The sequence below is a fragment of the Trachinotus anak genome, unplaced genomic scaffold (genome assembly GCF_046630095.1).
Source record: "Trachinotus anak isolate AG129_WGS33_773 ecotype Australia unplaced genomic scaffold, CSIRO_AGI_Tana_v1 ptg000011l, whole genome shotgun sequence".
Lineage (NCBI taxonomy): Eukaryota > Metazoa > Chordata > Actinopteri > Carangiformes > Carangidae > Trachinotus > Trachinotus anak.
Window position 1 is genome coordinate 22,144,459 of NW_027273862.1, and position 20,452 is coordinate 22,164,910.

General features: G+C 39.0%; 1 long non-coding RNA gene across 1 annotated transcript in view; it reads right to left on the reverse strand.

The window, feature by feature from the left end:
- Positions 1 to 8,659: 8,659 nt before the first annotated feature.
- Positions 8,660 to 20,452, reverse strand: part of LOC139628435 (uncharacterized) — a 42,970-nt gene continuing 31,177 nt past the window's right edge. The window contains exons 2-3 of the long non-coding RNA XR_011692774.1: positions 9,044 to 9,107; positions 8,660 to 8,703 (exon numbers count right to left, since the gene is read on the reverse strand). This is a non-coding gene — a long non-coding RNA (uncharacterized lncRNA). The remainder of the gene's footprint in view (positions 8,704 to 9,043; positions 9,108 to 20,452) is intronic.

Here is a 20,452-nt window from a genome sequence, read left to right on the forward strand (position 1 = left end):
CTGAGCGCACGGCTCCAAAAAGTGCAACATGTAGTAGTCCTACCAAATGTCCATGATTCTCCTCAGGCCAAGGACACATCTTTTTTCTAATTCACCCCTCTCACTGAGAACAATCTTTCATAACTTTTGACCAGTAGCTGTCCTTCTACATGTGCACTGGACCCCATTCCCACAAACCTCCTCCAACCCATATCTCCCACCATTGTACCAGGGGTCACAAATATGATAAATGGTTCACTGGCATTGGGACCATTTCCAATTGCATTCAGAGTGGCTCAGGTAACCCCTCTGCTCAAAAAGAACTCACTTGACCCTGCACAGCTGGAGAACTACTGACTGGTCTCACTACTTCCATTCTTATCTAAGTGTCTAGAAAGGAAGGTTTTTAAGCAGGTCTCAAACTTCCTGCCATGGAACAATCTCTTTCATCCAAATAAGTTTGGGTTTAAGATAGGCCACTCCACTGAAACAGCTCTGTTGTCTGTGACAGAAGCCCTAAAGGCAGCCAGAGCTGCAGGTCAGTCCTCAGTTCTTATCTCACTGGACTAGCAGCTGTTGATACAGTGCACCACCTGTGCCTGTTGTTCCCATCAGATGACTCCACTGTCTCGACTTGTCTCTCTGACATATCTGCAGGGATGAAGGAACACCATCTTCAACTAAATCTCTCTAAGATTGAACTCCTAGTCATGCCAATATGACCTTCATCACAATATGAATATCAAAATCCCCTCTTCATCCCTTACCCCTGCCAAGGTCACACGAAACCTGGGTGTCATGTTTAAAGACCAGCTATCCTTCGCTGATCATGTTGCATGCACCTCCCAGTCACGCCACTTTGCTCTATACAACATCTGAAAAATCAGGCCTTAACTGACTCAGTACGCCACCCAGCTCTTAGTCCAGGCCATGGTTATCTCGCACCTCAACTACTCCAATGCTGTTCTGGTGGGCCTCCCTTTGTACACAGTGAAACACTTGGAGATGAGCCCCTCTGGTCTTCAATCAGCCCAAAAGGGCACATGTCACTCCGCTACTCATCAACCTACACTGGCTCCACATGGCCGCCTGAATCTAATTCAAGTCACTAATGCATGCCTTCGGAGTGACTTCTTTGCCTGCCCCCATCTACATGAACTGAATCATACAGCCTTATGCTACTTCTCACATTCCTCTAAGGACTGTTGTCTTGCATTGCCATCTCTGCACACATGTCTGTGGTTATCCAAAGGTGGAACAAGCTACCAAATGCTATCAGAGAGTGTCCCATCTCTATCTTCAAGAATCTGCTGAAGACTTGTATCTTACTTACTGCAGTAGCTGACTATCTTGCTGGTTTAATACACTTTATATGTTCAGAGTTTCTGAATTAGATTGTGTCAAGAATGTCTAGGTAAATACTAATGTTAGCTAGTTTCTTAATTTTGCCTTTAATTAGCACAGTTTACACAAATGTAACTAATGTTAGCTAGCTGATAGTCCACCCTTTCAATTCCAATGTAAAATGTCATGTATTATCTAATTATAGTAGACATCAATATGAGTATATTAATTCATCTTAATAGTCTTTTCTGTGGCTGTGGTGGTTTATTTAGTCTCTTTGATAGTCATTTTTATAATAAACACCATTTGTTTTCACTCAGGAATTCAGAAGGTTTTGCCTGGTTGAGTAATTGAACAATATTGTGTACTGAAGGCTAAATAATTGTATTAGCAGTGGTGGAAAGTATTTACTCTAAGTACTGTCCTAAGTACAATTTTGGGGTTGGAAGGGGTGTTGAGGAGGATGGATGAGTCAAAAAAACACAGGACTTTCACACAAGATGTGGTTATTTATTTCCCTTGTCAATGTTGATTCTGTTATTTATGACTGTTGCACAACTTTAACCACATGTTTATTATTGTTAGCAGGATGCCAAAGATCGACATGCCTGCTGCCGGTATGCTCCTATGGGTCATATGGTAATTATTCATTGTACATCCTACAAAATATCCCAAATGTCCCACACTATGTGGCCATAAGGTCACACCTCCTACCACATTCAGCATTCTGTTTAAAACAATGTCTTCATTACAAAGTGCATTTACAGAAAAACTGATGTGGAAATTGCAAGAACAGAGGACAATTTCTTTGTTTGCTGCACAACTGTGTGTGTCTTTTTCATTAACACCTAACAAGCCGAAACACGAGCTTTGCCCTCTTAAACACAGAAAACTGAACTAGAGAGAGCTTCACCCCAAAAATGACATCAGTAACGTAAAACCTATGTTTGCCCCCTGGTGCCACTGTAGTAGTACAACATAGTAAACACTGAGCAGATGACAACCTGACATCACATCCAGAGTCCTTGCACACAAACATACACGTAGTAGTTCAGCCGATGCCTAAGAGAGACTTCAGCAGTCAGTTAACAAATTGAAGTGGGTTATCTTTATCCTGGCAGGTGTGTGTAGGTTTCTTGTCTTTTTCCCAGAAGCACACATGCAACTACCAGAAAGTATACCTCTGACACAACTTAACAAGGAAACACTGTCCAAAGAAATGCAAAAGGAGAATTTCCAACAGTGAAGTTGCTCTGAACTATCCTGAACTTGTCCTTTAACACCATAAAAGCCAAACGAACTGTCTAGCTTGGTGGACAAATACAGAACTGCATAACAAGAAGAAATCCATTCTGCTGTATCATTCTGCTCCAGTCCTCTAGGTAGAAAGTCTTTCACTTTTGGCCTGATACCCAGCAATAATTTCAAAACTTTCTACAACACTTTGTACCACAAGGGATTCAAGGGTTAAAAGCTGGATGGTAAAAGTTTTTTGTCTTCATAGAGCTGAGTCTCAATAGCTTAGGGCCTACATCTTGTGCTGTGGATACAAAGAAGTGGCCGAGCTTTTAGTGCAGTCAAGTGCAGAAAAGTCAGAGCAATGACAACTACATGGTAAACATGTGACAAGAGCATGGGTGAGTACTAGAATTGCTATTTCATTGCAGGTTCCCCATGAAGACGTCAGCACAGACAATTTACTTGCTTCTCCAACACCTAAAATGAGCTTTATAGATGCTGCGACCTAGGTGCCGTTTCAAAGACGACAGCTCATTAAGATGAGTGACAAGTGTTGGTGGAGGAATTTAACCAAGTGAGGTGGAGACGTGCAGGACTAACAACACATTTGCTGCCTCAAGGCAAAAAGTAGCATTTTGTAGATTTCAATCTGAGATTGCAATGCTTTTATCTTGATCCAGAGGTTTGGGTTTGTAATTATAAAAAAAAAAAAAAAAAAAAAAAAAAAAAAAACTACCAGGAAACAAGATTTTATTTAGTTTCACAGAACCAGTCAAGTTTAAGATTAGATTTATTGCACACACACACACACACACACACACACACACACACACACACACACACAAACACACGCACACACACACAAACACGCACACACATAGCACAGCATTCAACAGGACCCCTACATAAGCCTGTGACCTTTACCTCTAAAGTACAGCATTAAAATTCATAGGCCATGCAACAGAGTGTTGTTGTTTGTCTTTGTGACAGAAAGACAATATTTGTTTCGCGATTCAGACAACTTGTTTCATTACTGATTCCTGGTCATAAACACAGTACTCCGGAAAACAAATTGTTGATACTATATTACACATGAATACTAAGTGGCTGTAATCAATGTTTTTATATCAACAATTAATCATACGACCATGTGCAATGTGAAACACTCTGCTCGCAGTGATAAACCTGCAGAGAATTATCAACCAAATCTGAAGCTCACCTCAGCCCTACGAAGCCTCATATCATCTTTCAGCTCTTTGTTTTATGGCTGTTAACCAAGTGGCAACCCACCTTGATGTCACCCACTGGTTTGTGAACTGCCGTTTTGAAGCCTGGAGTTTGTAATTTATAATTTATAGTTTGTAATTTAGCCGTCGCTGAAACCGTATTTGGACAAGAGGGTGGAGCTGAGAAGGAGTGAGGGGTGGATCTGACCTGCTCTGTACTCTGTCCTGATTGTCAGGCAGGTTGCTGTGTGTGGTAGTCTGTCAATCACATGGTAGCCACGCCCTAATGCATACCCTGCTTTATCGTCTATTTTCCTCAAAATGGGGCCATAATAAAAAAAAATAAACATAATGTTGTGTTGAAGAAGGCTTGAAATTAGCAACTGAGACCATAAACTCATTAGGAAAACATTTACTGAGGTAATAACTCAAGTGAGAAGTAGGGCCATTTTCCCATAGACTTCAATACAGTCTGGCTTTTTTTTGCAACCAGTTGCAACCCTGATGGTCATTAGATAGAATGCAGGTTTAAGGCACTTCCACATTAGCTTCACTTTTCAGATCCCATGTCTATGTCCATTTTTATATGCAGTCTGTTCTGTTAACTTTAGTGCTTTGGTTGATTTTTAGCTCTTTCAGCAAAACCTCATTTCCAGTTGGAAAAGGCAGGTGTTTTCAGCAAAAAAACCTTTGAAAAACAATTACATGGCAGAAAGACACAAGTTAGCAACTAGCAAGTGAATGCAGTTGAGCATTTAGCAGCTAAACAGAAATATATTTCCACAGACATTTAGTGGAGACAAAAACAGAGCAAAAAGAAGGCTGAATATGGAACTTATGTTCACTAGGGGGGCAGAAAAATATAATGATAATGTTACTCTGTGTCTGATGTGTAAATGAACAAATATTAGCAAACAAGTTTGCCATGTTAGCTTTTAAGTTGATAATATATGCTAGTACAGTGTTTAAAGCTGCCCCCCAATGGTCAGAAAAATATATTAATGAAAGTTTAAACAAGTCAAAGCCAAGTTTAAATAAGTCAAAGGCAATATTAAACTAGTAATGGCCCACTTTGCTACATAGGTCACTGACCATCAGTACTATGTTGATTCATGCTAATGCTAGTTTGACCTTTTAAATTCAAATGTATCTCTCCCTTTTTCGGTGTGGCATCAAAAAGTACTAAATCTATTTGTATTTTGTCCTTCTAGTATTGAGTGTATATGATAAGATGTTCAGCTGCAGCAATCTGTGGTGACCATTGTTTTTAGTTGTGTATGTACAAAAAACACAAACATTAATAAAGCCATTTTTCCTGTTAACCTGTCACACAGATAAATGTATCTGCACTAAAACAGCAGGTTTTATGGACTCACCGAGGTTGTGTTCTTATGCTGTGTAAATGCACACTAATGCTCCAGAGCATAACTGCGGTTATTCACCATAAAATGATTTTCTGTCTGTACATTTATTTATGTGTTTTAATAATGGATAGAGGAAAATGTGTCAGGTTGAGATATGGTCATAGGTTACAAATCTTTAAAGTGCCAAAGTCATACACTTTGAGATTTTCTGTGCACAACCCACTCTGTCCTGGAGTTGCAGGACAAGATGCATGACCTCCTCCATGGGAGTGAATGAATGAGGTATGGAAGTGTCTTGTGGGAGACCCTGCATAACCAGGTGTGAAGTCGATTGAAGGTGGTGAAAGTTCTCTCAGAAGAAGCAACATAGTGGGCAAAAGCAGAGTCAGGTCGATTTTATATATCTTCAAATAAAGCTCTAGCGTGAGGATACAGTTTGGAAAGGTGTGAGGTAACCCCTGGTAACATCTTGCTTGGGGAATCCTGTCCTTTTAATATACCTGCCAATACTGATGCACTTGGTCTGTGCAAGTTTCTTGGTAAGGCAGGAAGAATGTGTCAAGTTCAGTTGATGCTTTGGCGTTTGCTTTGTCTTCCAGATTGCCTCAACTCCCACTCCACCCTGGTCAAATTTTACACTGAACCTAATCCAGACCTTAAAACTCAGCGGTCTATCTCACACTACCTGTTTGCCTGTGACAACACATCAATGTCTGTGCTTAGCACCTTACCTGCTTTTTCTATCGATTTTCTTGATAGAATCTTTTGTCGGTGACACACAATTTCATTTTGTACAGTATGCAACATCTTTCAGGTCTACATTTATGTATTTAGATCTGATTTTGTTTTTATCCTAAGTCCTGAGGTAAACACTCTTATCTTTTAGCAAAGTTAGCAGTGTAGCTCTTGGCTTGTCAGTTGGTCGGTGCAACACTTGCAACACCAATGTTGGTGCAACACCAATGTTGGTCAGTGATTCACTGTCTCCAGAGTAGAGGAGGATGGTCCATGGAGGCAGAGGAGATTGTTCCTCTTCTATTTTTTAAGAGGAAGATCAAAATATATAAAAGAGTAATTCATAGAAATAAACCATTACCAAATCTCAGCATTGCTTAGAATAATTTCTTCTGCCTTCTTTGGAAAACATTATTGAAATTCTGATTAAAATGCTTCAAAGGTGACACCCACAGTGCAATTAAGAGCGGAAAGGGCAGTCTGTGTGAAGTGGTGGTGGGGGGCAGATAAGAACAGGCACCCGCTGTCCTCCTGGGGGAAGGATCTCTGATATTAATTTAATGTTTTTTTCTCCATGCATGTTAGTTATTGATCAAAACAAATAAAAAGGTGCTCCAACAGAGGATGTCCTCCCTAACCAATCAACAACCAGAATACAAGACTCACATTGCATTGGTCCAATGATTATTTCTGCAATTATTCAAAACTTACGTGTGAGTGCGACAAACTGTTGATAAAGCAACAGATAGATTCATAAAGACTGCAAACTGAGAACCACTTTAAAAAAATAACATGTTACATTATGTTGGCCTTTTTTAGCCCAAATTTCTTTGCTTTTTCAAGTTTTACATTTCCCTTTTCCAATTAAGCAGTACTTAACTACCTGTGTTAGCCAATGCAACAATTAGCTTGTTTCTGTTAAGTTAGCTGCGAGAATGGATTTGAATTGGGGGGGGGGGGGGGGGGACACTGCCAGTAAGTAGATGGAGAACTCCATGCTGCTAGCATAGCCTCAGGCCTCACTGCCTCAGCTGTTTGGGCTGGACCCATGGTAGGACTACAGTAGCCTGATGTGCTGCTGCACTCTGCTTACCTGGGACTGCAACCCAGTATGGGTGATTGCCTGATTTTCATGGTTACAGAGTGTAAAATTCCCACTGCAATGTACACGGTGCTGAATCAACATTCATTCCCATGCAGTAGTTGTTTTAAAGGAATCTTGTAAGCCATCGTTTCACTGCTTCATTTTTCATTGAACATAACAAAGTAGAGATGAGTAGCCAACTAATGTAAAATAATTTGACACTGTGGGTTTTCCTCCTGTCCTCCACTGTTTTTTTTTTTTTTTGAGTCACCAGCTGCCACTGGTTCAGAGGATGAACCATAATGACACCATTAGCACCACTAGCATGTGGACATTTTTGTTGTTTAAATTTTTTTTAATGAATTATCTATGCAACTTTTGGTTTATTGCCATGAAATGGTACACACATTCTTGCCCCACCTTCCTGACTTACTGCCATTACTTTGGTGATTCCTTAACATCATCAGTTCAGGTCAAAATTTTACTTTGGGTTAGATACCTGATGTAGATTTGTCTTGCGTGAAATAGTGGATACTGAAACACAGAGCATCACATCTAAAGGTTTTTATATCTGTTTCCCAAAGACGTGATTTTGGCAGTTCAACAGACAATCAACAGACTTCTAGGAATCTCAGTTGAAGCAAGGCCAAATTTAGCTATAAGTGAAAGTTTTGGATAAATCTGCATTGATGGATTTGATGAATATAAATCTGTGCTTCTCTCTCTGTAGGCGTCCCCTTCCTCCTGCTTAATTCATTGGTTGTGGCTGGCATATGTTAAGAATTTACAGACATCTTACGGCATCTGGGTGGATATCCCTCTTAAAATGTTTAATGTGTACACTGCTGAATGTCTTTTTTCTTTGCATCTCAGAGATCGTCATTTTAATGCTGTAGTCTTGATTTATTTTTTAACCCAACTAAATGAAATACTGATAGCAGCTGTGGTGAAATGTAGGGCGTTTTTTTTTTTTTTTGTTGTTGTTTTTTTTTACTTCACCTTATCTTTTATTCTTCCAGTGAGACTTCATATCTTATTCCTTTCCTTTCAGTCAGTTGGGCACTGTCACCCTGTCCCTCACCCTTCTTAGAAGAAAATTCTTGAGGGCATCCTCTCTGTCTGTTTTCATCTTCTCTGTCAGGTTTGTCTCCCTGTGCTTTAAGACTTTCCAATGTCTTAGACTCGATATTCCTTGAAATAAGTAACTTTCTTCCTTCCTCTTAATATAGTCTTAGCCCTCACCTGAAATTTCACCATGTGAACACGTACATATCATGGCTTTATTGCTGCCTTACACATCATAATTAGCCCATCATATGTATCTTTTTTTTTTCTCTGAAAAGAAAGCGACAGGGCCTAAAGGGCTGGTGGTCACCGGTCCAACCTCCTTCATAAGAAATTTTAGAATATCATGCTACATCTGCCTTTGCTTCTGAGAGGGAGCAGCCACAAGAGGTTGCTTGTCTGTAAAACATAAGCATAAGGCTGCAACTAGTGATTATTTTCAAAGACAGTTAATCTGTAGATTTTTTTCTTGTTTGATTTATTAATTGTTTGGTTGATAAAATGTCAGAAAAAAAGAGTGTCCTGGCTATGATAGACAGCAGTAACAGTGAGTTACAGACAAATAACATACTATATATAACACAAAAACATACCAGCTATCAGTCTCAAGAATCACAAATCAATATTATCAATATCAGTCAAGTCAGTTGTGCAGGATGCAGGCCAGCTGTTGGAGAAAAAAAAACACAAGTTTATCCTTTGACCAATGACCACAGAGCCATTAAGTTTTGATCAGTTAGGAAATCAACAAAATGTGTGTCATGTGTAGGTCACTACAGTTTGCATACGCCACTGCACACTAACAACCTTAAAGCTACTCAAATAAGAAGAAGTGGAAGAAGACAACCACATGGCTACGGGAGAAAAGTCATTAAGCAAACACAATAAACACGTGAAAACCAACTACAAACCCAAGATTTTGTCATCTTCTCTTTAAGTGGGGACTGAACTAGCAGGGGATCAGGTTTCAGCCCCTGGCCCTTCTCCAATTCTTTACTTAGTCTCACCTGAAAGGGTTCAATCCTGTATCTCCTTTCTGGTGACAAGGTTGGCCTTTCCTGCTCTGTGAAGCTTAGAATGAAAAAAAAATCATGCATTAGATCAGCCCCAGAACTCTTGAGACTTCACTGACCTTTACACATGCAACAAGGGAAGCCTTGAACTTCAAATGCACCATTTTGAGATCTTTCAGATACCGGGGCAGTCAGGAATGGGTTGTCAGCAGGGCTGGTTCAGTAACATGTGATGAAAATATACTGTATCCTCACATGGTAACAACTAGCATATGTTTTTGTTTTTATCCAGAACACCAGACAGAAGCTGAATTTCTGAATTTCTTGATAATAAACAGAAAACATCCCCTCTTTTAATGCAGACATGATATTAAAATGCTAGTCAGTGTGTAAAATGGCAAAAATTTTCAAATTACAATAATTGTCATTTTAAAGTCTGTTTGGACATAAAAATCTTTCCACTACAGTCACAAGAAAACAATTAATCTCCCGAAGCAGCAAAGGCACATTTGTGGCAAAAGACCTCCAAAAAAGGATTAAGAGGACGAGAAAGCCTCCAAAAACAGCTTCACGGCATGATGAGCAATGCTGTTTGAATACCCCGACCTTTTAGCAGTGCAGCACGCAAGTGAGGTAATTGAGTTATCCTTGTTTGCAGCTACATAAGAGAGGGAGTGATGAGGTGTAATAGCAAAAGTGTAACAAGAGCATAATAAATTGCTTGCACTGCGGGAATTATAGTTAAAGCAGTATTATTACGGGTCAACAGTGAAGTTTAGCTTTCAGGGAATCTGCATTGGGTAATGAAAAGCAGCTTCTGCTGAAGAAGCCAAGCTTAAAGACAAGATTATGCCATGGCTGTTAATGCTGAGGTTGCTGCTGTAAGCAATTAAAATAACCGAAAAAAGGACAGATAAACATTTTACAGCATTGCAGGAAAAGAAATCCATAGAGGTATTATGAGTAAGAGAAAATTCCAAAAAGCTGATCTACTTAATATCACTTCATAGATTTAAAAAATACATACTGTATATATTTCCATTTCTGAGCAGAAAATGCTGCAAAAATACTGAAATTACACCAAACCTACACTGCTGCACAGTATCCCTGTGGTCCAGTGAGAAATATAAACAGGACGGTAAACTGAGGAGGTGGATTAAATGTGTCCAGTCTCTGCCAAGACAATTATCTCGCTCACCAGTAAAGATTTCACGAGGCTACGTTCCAGAAAAACTAATGGTACAAAACAAGACAAATCTTGCTCCCTGCTGTATTTGTATCACTCAGGATCATGTTACAGTGGAGGACGTCAGACTCATAAATCTACAGGACCATCAACAGGAAAATCTACTTGCCAGCTAATCCAATTTCTTCTGTGCTTAATATTTTGTATGTCACCAGTTGGGTGAAGATGCACATAAACAACCAGTGCTGCAAACAGGCAAACATTATTATAATGCTTTTATTTCTGTGGCAAAAAGGAGGGACGTGGAGTTTTTTTTTTTTTTTTTTTGTTGTTTCGTTTTGTTTTTTAGACTGGTTTCACAAAAGCAATTTGAAAGCACAAAGATCACAAATGGTGGTAGCTTCACATTTTCAAATGATTGTTGCTCGAAAATTGCAGATGATGAGGGTCATACATAAATGCTCACCCATAGGTCACAAGTATTTTATCTGAAACAAGTCAAAATGAAGAAATGGCATCATGATTTAGAAAATCTGTCCAAATGTAAAATTCTTACTCAGATGAAAGCTTAGAAGGGCAGAAGAAACTCTTCTCTAATTTTGCTATGTCGTGGCATTTCATTGCTGGTTCCCACCTAAAATGGCATTCATGGTATTTTAATCAATGAATTTGTCTTTGTCCACACAAGACAGTGTGGTGTTTTTGTTAGCTGTCATTTTAATTCTTGTGGAGGACAGTCATATAACAGTGAGTGCTGTGTCTACAGAAAAGTAAGCTAGTGTTTATTCGATTAATAGCATCTTCTCCTTGGAAATAACCCATATCACCTCCAGTTTCTTAATTTTGCTGCAGAGTGGTATCATTTTGGGACTATATGACCTTCCCCTAAGACCCACCTAAAGGAGAACTAATTCTATACAACTAAAGTTATGGTATGTGTGTAGAGGTAGTTATCCTCTCCCTGCAAACAGCTGCAGAGTGTTTCACTTAAAATAAATTTGGCATGCATGTGATTGCAAATAAATCTGTTATGAATCCACAAAGTATATTCAGCAGCACAGTGATAGAGAGAGAGAAAGAGAGAGAGTAGTATTTATTGAAAGACCTGTGCAGTACTTCTTCAGGCTTCTTTAATATCTGAAACCATGACTGGGTATAAATTAGGGTAGTTTTTTTTTCAGGAGGCAGAGGGCAAACCTAATATTTTAAGAACTAATTCTCCTTTAGTCCTAAGAGGCAGCCAGACAAGGAGACTTGGTAAAAACGAACAGCAGTGATCCTCCTTTGGCTGGTTTTCTGCGTCAATATAAAGATGCTCTCATCAGTTAATACTCAAATACTTCTGATGAAGCGCCAGTGGAAAACTGCAATGAAACTGTCTTTTCAATGTCATGAAGTATAAGGATAATGGCAGCATTTTTTTATTTGGGGGTGAACTGTAACACAAGCCCTCTTATAAAGATGTACAATGACTTGACTGATGAAAGCATTAAAATCCACCTAACAGGCTGATGTGTCAGTAGATACAATAATGCAGATCTTATTAATCAGTCGTTAAGGCAGTGTATTTGTATGATGCACATTTATTTTGAATGTGATACATGGCTTTAGGTGACAAAGACATGTTCATTTGTCAGGCTGTAGCATTAAATAATTATAAAAACTCCATCAAGTAAAACTTAACTTATCTTGTCTCACAGATAAGTGGGCAGACGTGTATTCATGTGTTTACATATGCATGCTCACACAGATTTGTATGCATGTATACACTCCATTGGCAATTAATTGGGTACACGTAGCTCAAACCAATGCAATAATAATAATAACTAATTCAACAGTCCTGCAATTAATCCTACCTGCAGGAAGGTTATAATGCTCAGTTTTGTCCAAACTGTATACAGTTTATGGTGCTGTTGGTCTGTATTGTAATATACAGAGAGGTTATTTTGTTCACCACATTTATATCATTGAGGGTAGGCTAAATAATAGAAACATCTCTCTCTCTATCTCTCTAACTTAATACAGTTCAACATTTACACAAAGTGCCCTCATGAAGGAGGGATTTATTTCAGCACTATTGTACGAGACGGCCTTAGATTAGCTGCACCTGATAATCTGACAGTGGAGTCTAAGTATATTGGTGTAAGTATGCACATATCTCTCCTGTCTTTTCTAATGTGTTACTGTGGCTTCACTGTATTAAGAACACATCTTTATTTTTCTTACTTTTGTTTACTCGTTTTATTTTTAATTAATTAGATAATAATTGATACATTTAAATAATTAAATTTTAAAATATTCTTTATATAATTTTGGCAGTATGGACATACAATTCAAGAACACACAATCACCGATCAAAGCGAGGAGCGCCAACCTGGGGATGAGACGCAACGGATCCATTTCACCAGCCTGCGGGGAGCCAACTACTGCACTGCACACAGCTCTACAATCAAACAGGGTTTTTGCCATTTGAAGTGGTAAAATATTGTTGGTTAATTATGAAGCTGTGGCGAGACTAATTAGACTGTGGCATCAATTGAGTGGGTGGTCCTTAAATGTAGCCCAGGAGACATTGCATTCACACTGTTAAAAGGATGTGGCCACATGTGGTTTAGAAGATGTCTCAATGTGGTCTGAGTCATCGGATCTCAAATGTGTCCTCAACGGGTCTCGGGTGCGTTCACACCTGCTCTCAGAGCTGTCCACTTGCGATTGGATCACCTGAGACAGATGTTACTGCCAAGTCTGAACAGGGCTTTAGTAATGAGTGCATATTTGACAAGCCAGTGTAGGAAACAAACAACAATGACGATGCACTGCACTTCAATACAACAACGTCGATTATTTGTCAGCTCACAACTGTATGTGCACACAAACATTAACAAACTAGACAAAGACAATGACTTTGACATCACCTCACCATCAGAGACACACACACTGCTAAAGTGGGTACAGTCTTTGACAATAGAAATGTAATTAATGGAGTTGGCTCCAACCACCTAAACCATTCCCCAAACTCTTTGCCTTCAGTTAGTTCTGCTGCTGCCTCGTGAAGTCTCGTCTCCACCTGATGATGAGTGAGCGATTCCTGCTGTTGTCATAAATAATGCTCAGCTCTCTTGGATGACATCCAAGCCAACTTCATATCAGCAATAGTTCCAGAAAGCTCCTGCCTTGGCGAACAGCTGGGCCAGATTCATCATTTTCTATTGCTCGTTCTCCCCTTCCTGATTTTTTTCCTGCTTCACCCCATTAGCCTCCGTCACACCACACATTTATGTCAAAGATTATCAATCAAAAAAAAAAAATCTCTAGAAAGTCACTCTGCAGTAGTTTCTTGTAAGATGAAATCTGCAAATACTGATAAATCTAATATCTGCAAACATCTTCTATTATCATGAAATTTCTAATAGTTATTTCTAACTTATACCACCTCTTTGTGTTTGCAGTAACAATAAAATTATGCATTTAACATTACCCCCGACAGTACCCCATCAGTACTTTTGTCGGTCATAATTCGGTAGTTTAAAGTAACTTCATTAAAATAAAGATGAGAGATACTTCAAACAAGTTCTTTGAATAACTGTCAAGACTTGAACTTAAAGTTATAATATGTAACTTTTCCACATTAAAATGTCTACAAATGACTACAAAGAATTGACAGTATGTTCTATATTTTTTGACTTATGTACTTACATCCCAAATGTTTCTAGTCATTCCAAATCCAGAGAAATAGTGGTTTTAATCATTGTAACACTCCTTTTCATTTGGTTGCCTGTCAATGACTTCACATCCACTGCACCACAAACCACAGTGTGTCAACTTTGTGGTTCTTCTGAATGTTTTTCAATAAAGGCTGAAAAAAAATAATAAACACTGCTGTTTGTTATGGAGAGGAGGACACCTCTGCAGATAGTCCAGCTGCCAGTAAAAACCTCCTGAACATCTGGTTCATAAGTTAACAGTTAGTAGGTTAGATTAGCAGTCTTAGCTCCCAACAAAAACACTGGCAAAACACTGATTTTTAATGTTTATTTTGGAGAAGAGGAGACGTCTGTAGGTATCCTTTAATTCCCCAGTGGAGCCCAAAAACACAATCAATACATCATTGTCCTTATTGTCAACACTACATTCAACTGATAATCAGTTTTTACTGATAACTGAGTGTTTTGTTGAGACTAAACAACATTTTATGAATTCTTTGTCAAATATGTTGTACAGACTTGGAAATGCTTTGTCTCAAAAGACGAAAGAAAAAAAATGTAAACTGAAGAGCACAAAAAATACAGCATTATTTGAAAAGATGACATGTTTTTGACATCAGAAACACACCATCTCACTTTGTTAGACTGAATTGCCCTTTAAGGAAAGAAATACATTAAAGACCTTCAGAAGCACCTATCTTCCTGACACTTATGGAAAGCAATTATTATGTTGTCTTTGTGAATCACACAGTGAAGACAGAAATATTGGATTTCATTGATTAATTATGGTGAAGGGAACTTAAATGCTTGAGCGCTTCTTTTCAGAAAGGAAGAAAGAAAGAATATTTGCATTGCAAATGGACTGGTATAAAGATTCACATACTGATTCAAATAATGAAGGATGTTGCATAGGGGTTGAATGTAGCACCGACAGGTTGTCTTTATATAGAAATATCTTGTTATCTTCATGGTCTGCATTTTATGAGACTTTTGAAAAGCAATATTTTTGTATTCTATTGTAAATGCATGGCCGCTCAAACATTTGATCTCAACTATAAATCAAATTTACATCTTATCAGGATTGCACTCTACTACACAGAGTGTAATGCTTTTTAGATGCATAACACAAATACTTGAACATGATCTACACTGAAATTCTACCGTGTCAAATAATCAATTGTTCAGCAAAGAAATGGCTAATAACAGAAAATAGACTGAACCCTGGTCATTGATGTACCAAACATCATCAGGTTTGTCCAGAGTCCTGATCTGTTCCCAGAGCTTCAGCTGGTGTTCTGCTCATCGACAGTTCCCTCCAGAGAGAGCGCCTGTATGTATGAGCCACTGCTGACGGATCAGAGTGTGGCCTGAAATTAACTGGATATTGATTCAGTACAGAGCAGTCCCCAGGACAGCCATTTGAAGCTACAGCATACAGATAGTCTGGCAGCCCACTGCTCTGAATTCAGACCAGTCAGTGACAATGTCTTCATTTGGTAACAGGCAGAGAAGCCACTAACACTGCTCTGTCAACCCGTTTACTAATTTGCAATGACAAATATATTTTGAAAGAAACTTTTGTCATCATTATGAGACAACTATCGCTCAATGTACATTATCTGCAGAGTGGCAAAGTGTTCGATGACGATATATTTCATGTTGATATCCATTCCTAACAACCAAAGCATGGTTAATGTTTTTATGGTTATGTTTGGGCATCCAAACCTCTTGCCTAAAGGTGCCCTGTTGAATTTTCTTCGTCTTGTGCAAGCACGAGCATGCATGTGTATTTCTGCATGATACAAAGAAAATGGAGACCCACTCATCAAAATGTTGCACAATTGCACTATTAGTGGTCATAAACTTCACAGGGTAGCTTTGAGACGATGAACTGAATGACTTTTATAAACACTAAAGCGCATTTACTTTCCATTATATCTTTCCCTGGCCTGGCCCTAACCACAGGCAGGGCTCAGGATGCAATCACTGATCTCCAGTGTCAAACTCCGGTGCTTTGAACTCCCACCATCCACCTCGACCAACTTCCTACTGTTTAAGCTGGGATTATGTTTCCCTGGGCTGCACATAGGGAAACGTGCATGAGGGGCACTGATATACATTTCTGTGGCTGTTTCTTTTTATATGCAGTTGTATGTTGTTTGTATTATTGTATGTAGTGTTTATGTGTGTTTTCATGTCCATTCCAAACCCGTCCCCTGACATTACTTTAACTTTTTGTGCAAGTTTTCTAATTCCAGCATGATGCATGGATGAAGAGAAGATTGAGGAGTACCTGCAGTTCCAAAACATAGAACTTCCTTTACTAGAAAAGGTTGTGAAACTAACCCAGCCAGCTAGTATTAGGTATTATGTACTGTATATTCAATTTCTAGAAGACAGAAGGGTTGGTAATGTATATAGTGATTTATCTATCTAGATACAAGGGGTTATAATACATATGCACTATTTTTGATTCTTGTGTTTGAAAACAACAACTGAGAAAACAGTGACATTGTGCAACACTATTACAATGTAACGTGTATATGAAAACTGCAAAACCTGGTAATTGGGTTGCTGCTGAGCGGGCTATCATGGATGAGTTGTGCAGTGACAGCAGCCATTAAGTTGTGTACAGAGAGCACCGGGCTGGCTGTAGGCCTCCAGGGAGACATGTCAGAGCCTTTTAGTGGAAGAAGAGAAGAGTGATGGAGCACCCCACCCTATGTATCTCCCACTCAATGAGCAACCAGACCACTTAAAGAATGCCAATGATTGGCAGCCCAAAATCTACAAACTGCTTATTGTGCTGCTAAACTGTATGAATAATACATGCCCGGCAAAGGATATGTTGCAGTGTCTTAAAATGAGCCCATGTATCAATAGCTACCATATACACCTTTGAGGTTAATAAATATTCTGTTGGTGCTACTTTTATAGTGATTTTTTTATGGATCTGTGGTTTGTCTTTGTGTGGTTGGTCTTTGTGGCTGTTGTAGTAAAGTGGTAGTTCGACCAGTGGGCACTTGCACCAAGGTGATGGAGCAAAATGCAAAAGAAAATACTGTACAAAAAAAAAAAAATGTAGCCAAAATAAAAACTTAACTGTGCTTCAAGCCTTTTGATTACAGTCATAACCCTGGTCTCAATCAATCAAGCAATCACAATCAAAACTACTCAAGTTTTTGGACTTTTTCTCCATGACATGATTACTGGATGATTTTCAAACACCATATAACTTGTCAAGGTTGTGTGAAGATTGAGTCCAGCACAGACCTAAATAAACTTAGCCCTACCAGGGCCAAAGCATCCCATGGGTGGGATAGTGTATGTAATGTTAAAAGCAAAACTGTAATCCAGTAAACTTACAATTTATGAGGTATAAAGAAACTGCAGATTAGAGTTTTAGGTGGGTTTTGTGTGGGGGAAAAAAAGGCTGAAATAAAAGGTTCTCTAAATGCAGCCACAACCAATGTTTTTCATCTTAAATACATACACCAAGTGGCAGCAATGCAGTCTGTAGGTTTCTGAATTGCCTTATACCCTGTATGAGTCATATTTGTGTCACCCACAAGATGTGACTGCAACGCACTCAAATGACATTTTCATCGCTGCAAATCAACCTAATTGTACTGTCTCTCTCGTGATGGCAGGGGCTTCAGCTCACTGGAAATTTTTATTACCTCATTCATTGTGGCATTTGCCTGCACATTTGCAGTAGACTGTATTATATGTCATTTAAACAGATAAAGGTAGGAGGTGAGAAAAAAAATAAATACAAATTGCATTGCCTCCATGTATGTTGCGGCTGACGAGCTATTTGAATGCAAAACAGCAGCACAGCAGCCACAGGTGATTAGTATGCTAGTAATATCCATACTCTTAAGGTCATTAGAACAGATAAACACATGCAGCACATTTGCAGAATCCTTAATGCAAAATTGCCTGCTTTCTCTCAGGGCAGAGACAGCTGTGAAATGCTCCCTCAACAGGCCCAAGTTTCATAATATTTCCATTTAAATGCCAGGACAAAGACTACCAAACTGCAGTGTTATTCAGAAAGAGGAGCAGGCTTTAAGCTGACAAGATTAGCTTCTTTATCCTCTGCCTCCTACTTCACTCTGTGTGTCATGGTGCCTAAATAAGCCTGTCCTCAAGCTTTTTCGAGACATGCTAAACTGTGGATTCCGCTCAGCACCCCAAGGCGACATCAGAGCCAATCTCCCACCAATCGCGTCACATCAAACCAGTTTAACCATGTTGAATCATCACTGCAGAGCGCAAATTATCCAAATGCAATCTTCCACTTAACAGGTTCCAGCCTAATGAGGGCCTGATTGATCTGAGTTATGTATTTCTCCAATTGCTTGTATTTATTGCACTCATATGGTCGGTGTAACATTTTGGTGGTGGTGCTAAACTGGAATATGTTATTGCTGATGGTGCTTGGCATAAATATGAGTGCAATAACCGTATGCCACATGAATTCAAATGACATGTAATCTGCCCCCATCAGCAAAATCCTTAAATCCTCTTTTAAGTTGCCTGAATGAAATCCCGTCTTTCCATCCTACAACTATACCACACAATGAAAAACAAGACTATTCAAGTGCAGTTTTTTTTTTTTTTTTTTTGCTAATAGGAGCCACTGACCTGTATTTGGCAATTTTGTTTGATTTGATTGTTGTCAGTGGGTGGGAAGTAACAGGAAGCATACAGGGACAGAAATCACATGTGATATTGCTCAACAGCCAACCATTATATGACCTGTGGTCTAAAATACATATACTTTAGTTTGGGCCCTGACTTCTGAAGTGCTGCTGCTGTTGTTGTTTTTTTTTTTTCTCAGCAGTTATGAGTCGACTCTTAAATCAACATGTTTTTTCAATCAGCAAAAAAAGAAAAAGAAAACTTTAAAAAACCAAACCTAACAACCATTACCACAGCTTCATAGGTGAATAAAAATGATATCAATGATACGATGTGTCACCAGAGAGTTTTTGGTTTCTGGCTTGAAAGTCCGACACACTTCAAGTCCATCCACCACCCCGACCTTGCACATGAAGGCACACTACTTCCTGCATTGGCTCTGATTGCTGGCATTGGACATGAATTGTATGCTAGAAAATTGCCCAGTATGAGGCCTTGGTTCTTGTCCCATGTACACGTGATTCCTTTGAGTGCTCCAGTTTACTGCCCACATCCCAAACTGAGCAGCTCAGGTGAATTGGTGATGATAAATTGCTCATCAATGCGAATATAAGTGTGTCACTATAATGTCTTTTGTGTGTGTGTGTGTGTGCTGAACTTGAAAGTGATGAGCTGAACTGGGTGTTTCTTTACCTTTCACTCAGTGCATGCTGAGATAATCTTCAAGCAGGGTCGACTCAGGGATGTTCAGTGATGTGACATCTAGCTCAAATTATCCACCGTTTGGTGGATAAGTAAGGATGTATAGAGAGCAGCTGAGAAGACTAGATTAGATTAGAATTAAGTGCTGCTGAATTAACAGTGTTTCAAAAATGCTTATGCTGCTAGTTCTAAAAATAAATTCCAACTCCAGTACCCGCTGTTGGAAGGGGGCATTCCAATAAACACAGCCAGCAGTCTTTGATGGTCACATGAAAAGCCACATGATTATTTACATCTCAAAAAATAAATAAATTAATGAACTAATTTAATTTAATTTAATTAATGATAATAATGATAATAATTTTATTGGTTTTGATTTTGCTTTTATTTTATATGGGTCATTTTGGTTTTAGTCCCTTTAACCTTGTCCTACAAATGACCTCTGAATACATGTGGTATGTGTGGATGGGTTGAGGGGGTGTGGCAAAACTTTGACATGCTGTAACTGTTCAGTTTCAGAAAAGTTTCATCTCCACATGAACACTAGAACAAAATTTGAAAGGCTTGTGCAAGAAAGTGTGTTTTGGTGGCCTGACTTGTCACATAGCCTGTCACAGTAATAACTTCACACCTCAAAGTACAAAAATCAGACATATTAGTAATTGCCCTGTCTTACGATATCCACCCTTCTACATCCTGCCTTTACAAGGGAGTAGACTGCACATCAGCTCCATTGACCCACCTAAGAAATGTGGTGACCTCTATCTGGGGGACCAGCCATCACAAATATTTGGCCTTCAAGAAATGACAGTGTTTACTGCTGCTCTAGTGGAGGGGGAAGCATAGATACATAGAGCACAGCAGAAAACCTGCACAGTGAGAAGTGTAGAACAAATTGTTCCCTCTTTGGTTTTTATTTGAACCATCTCAGATTAATTCTTGTAGTCTTGCTTTTAACAGTGAGTCCGTGCATCATACCAGGGACAAACTCAACAGCCAGTGAGATATATAACCTGAGAGACTCATCAAATTAGTCAACGTAATGTGTAAAAACATGACTGATTGAAGTTGCATTACTTTTTTAGTAACTTGGGGGGCAGAAACAAAAACAAGCTGCCAAACATTTTCATTGTGTAATTAAGTCGTTCTGGAGTGCAACAATCT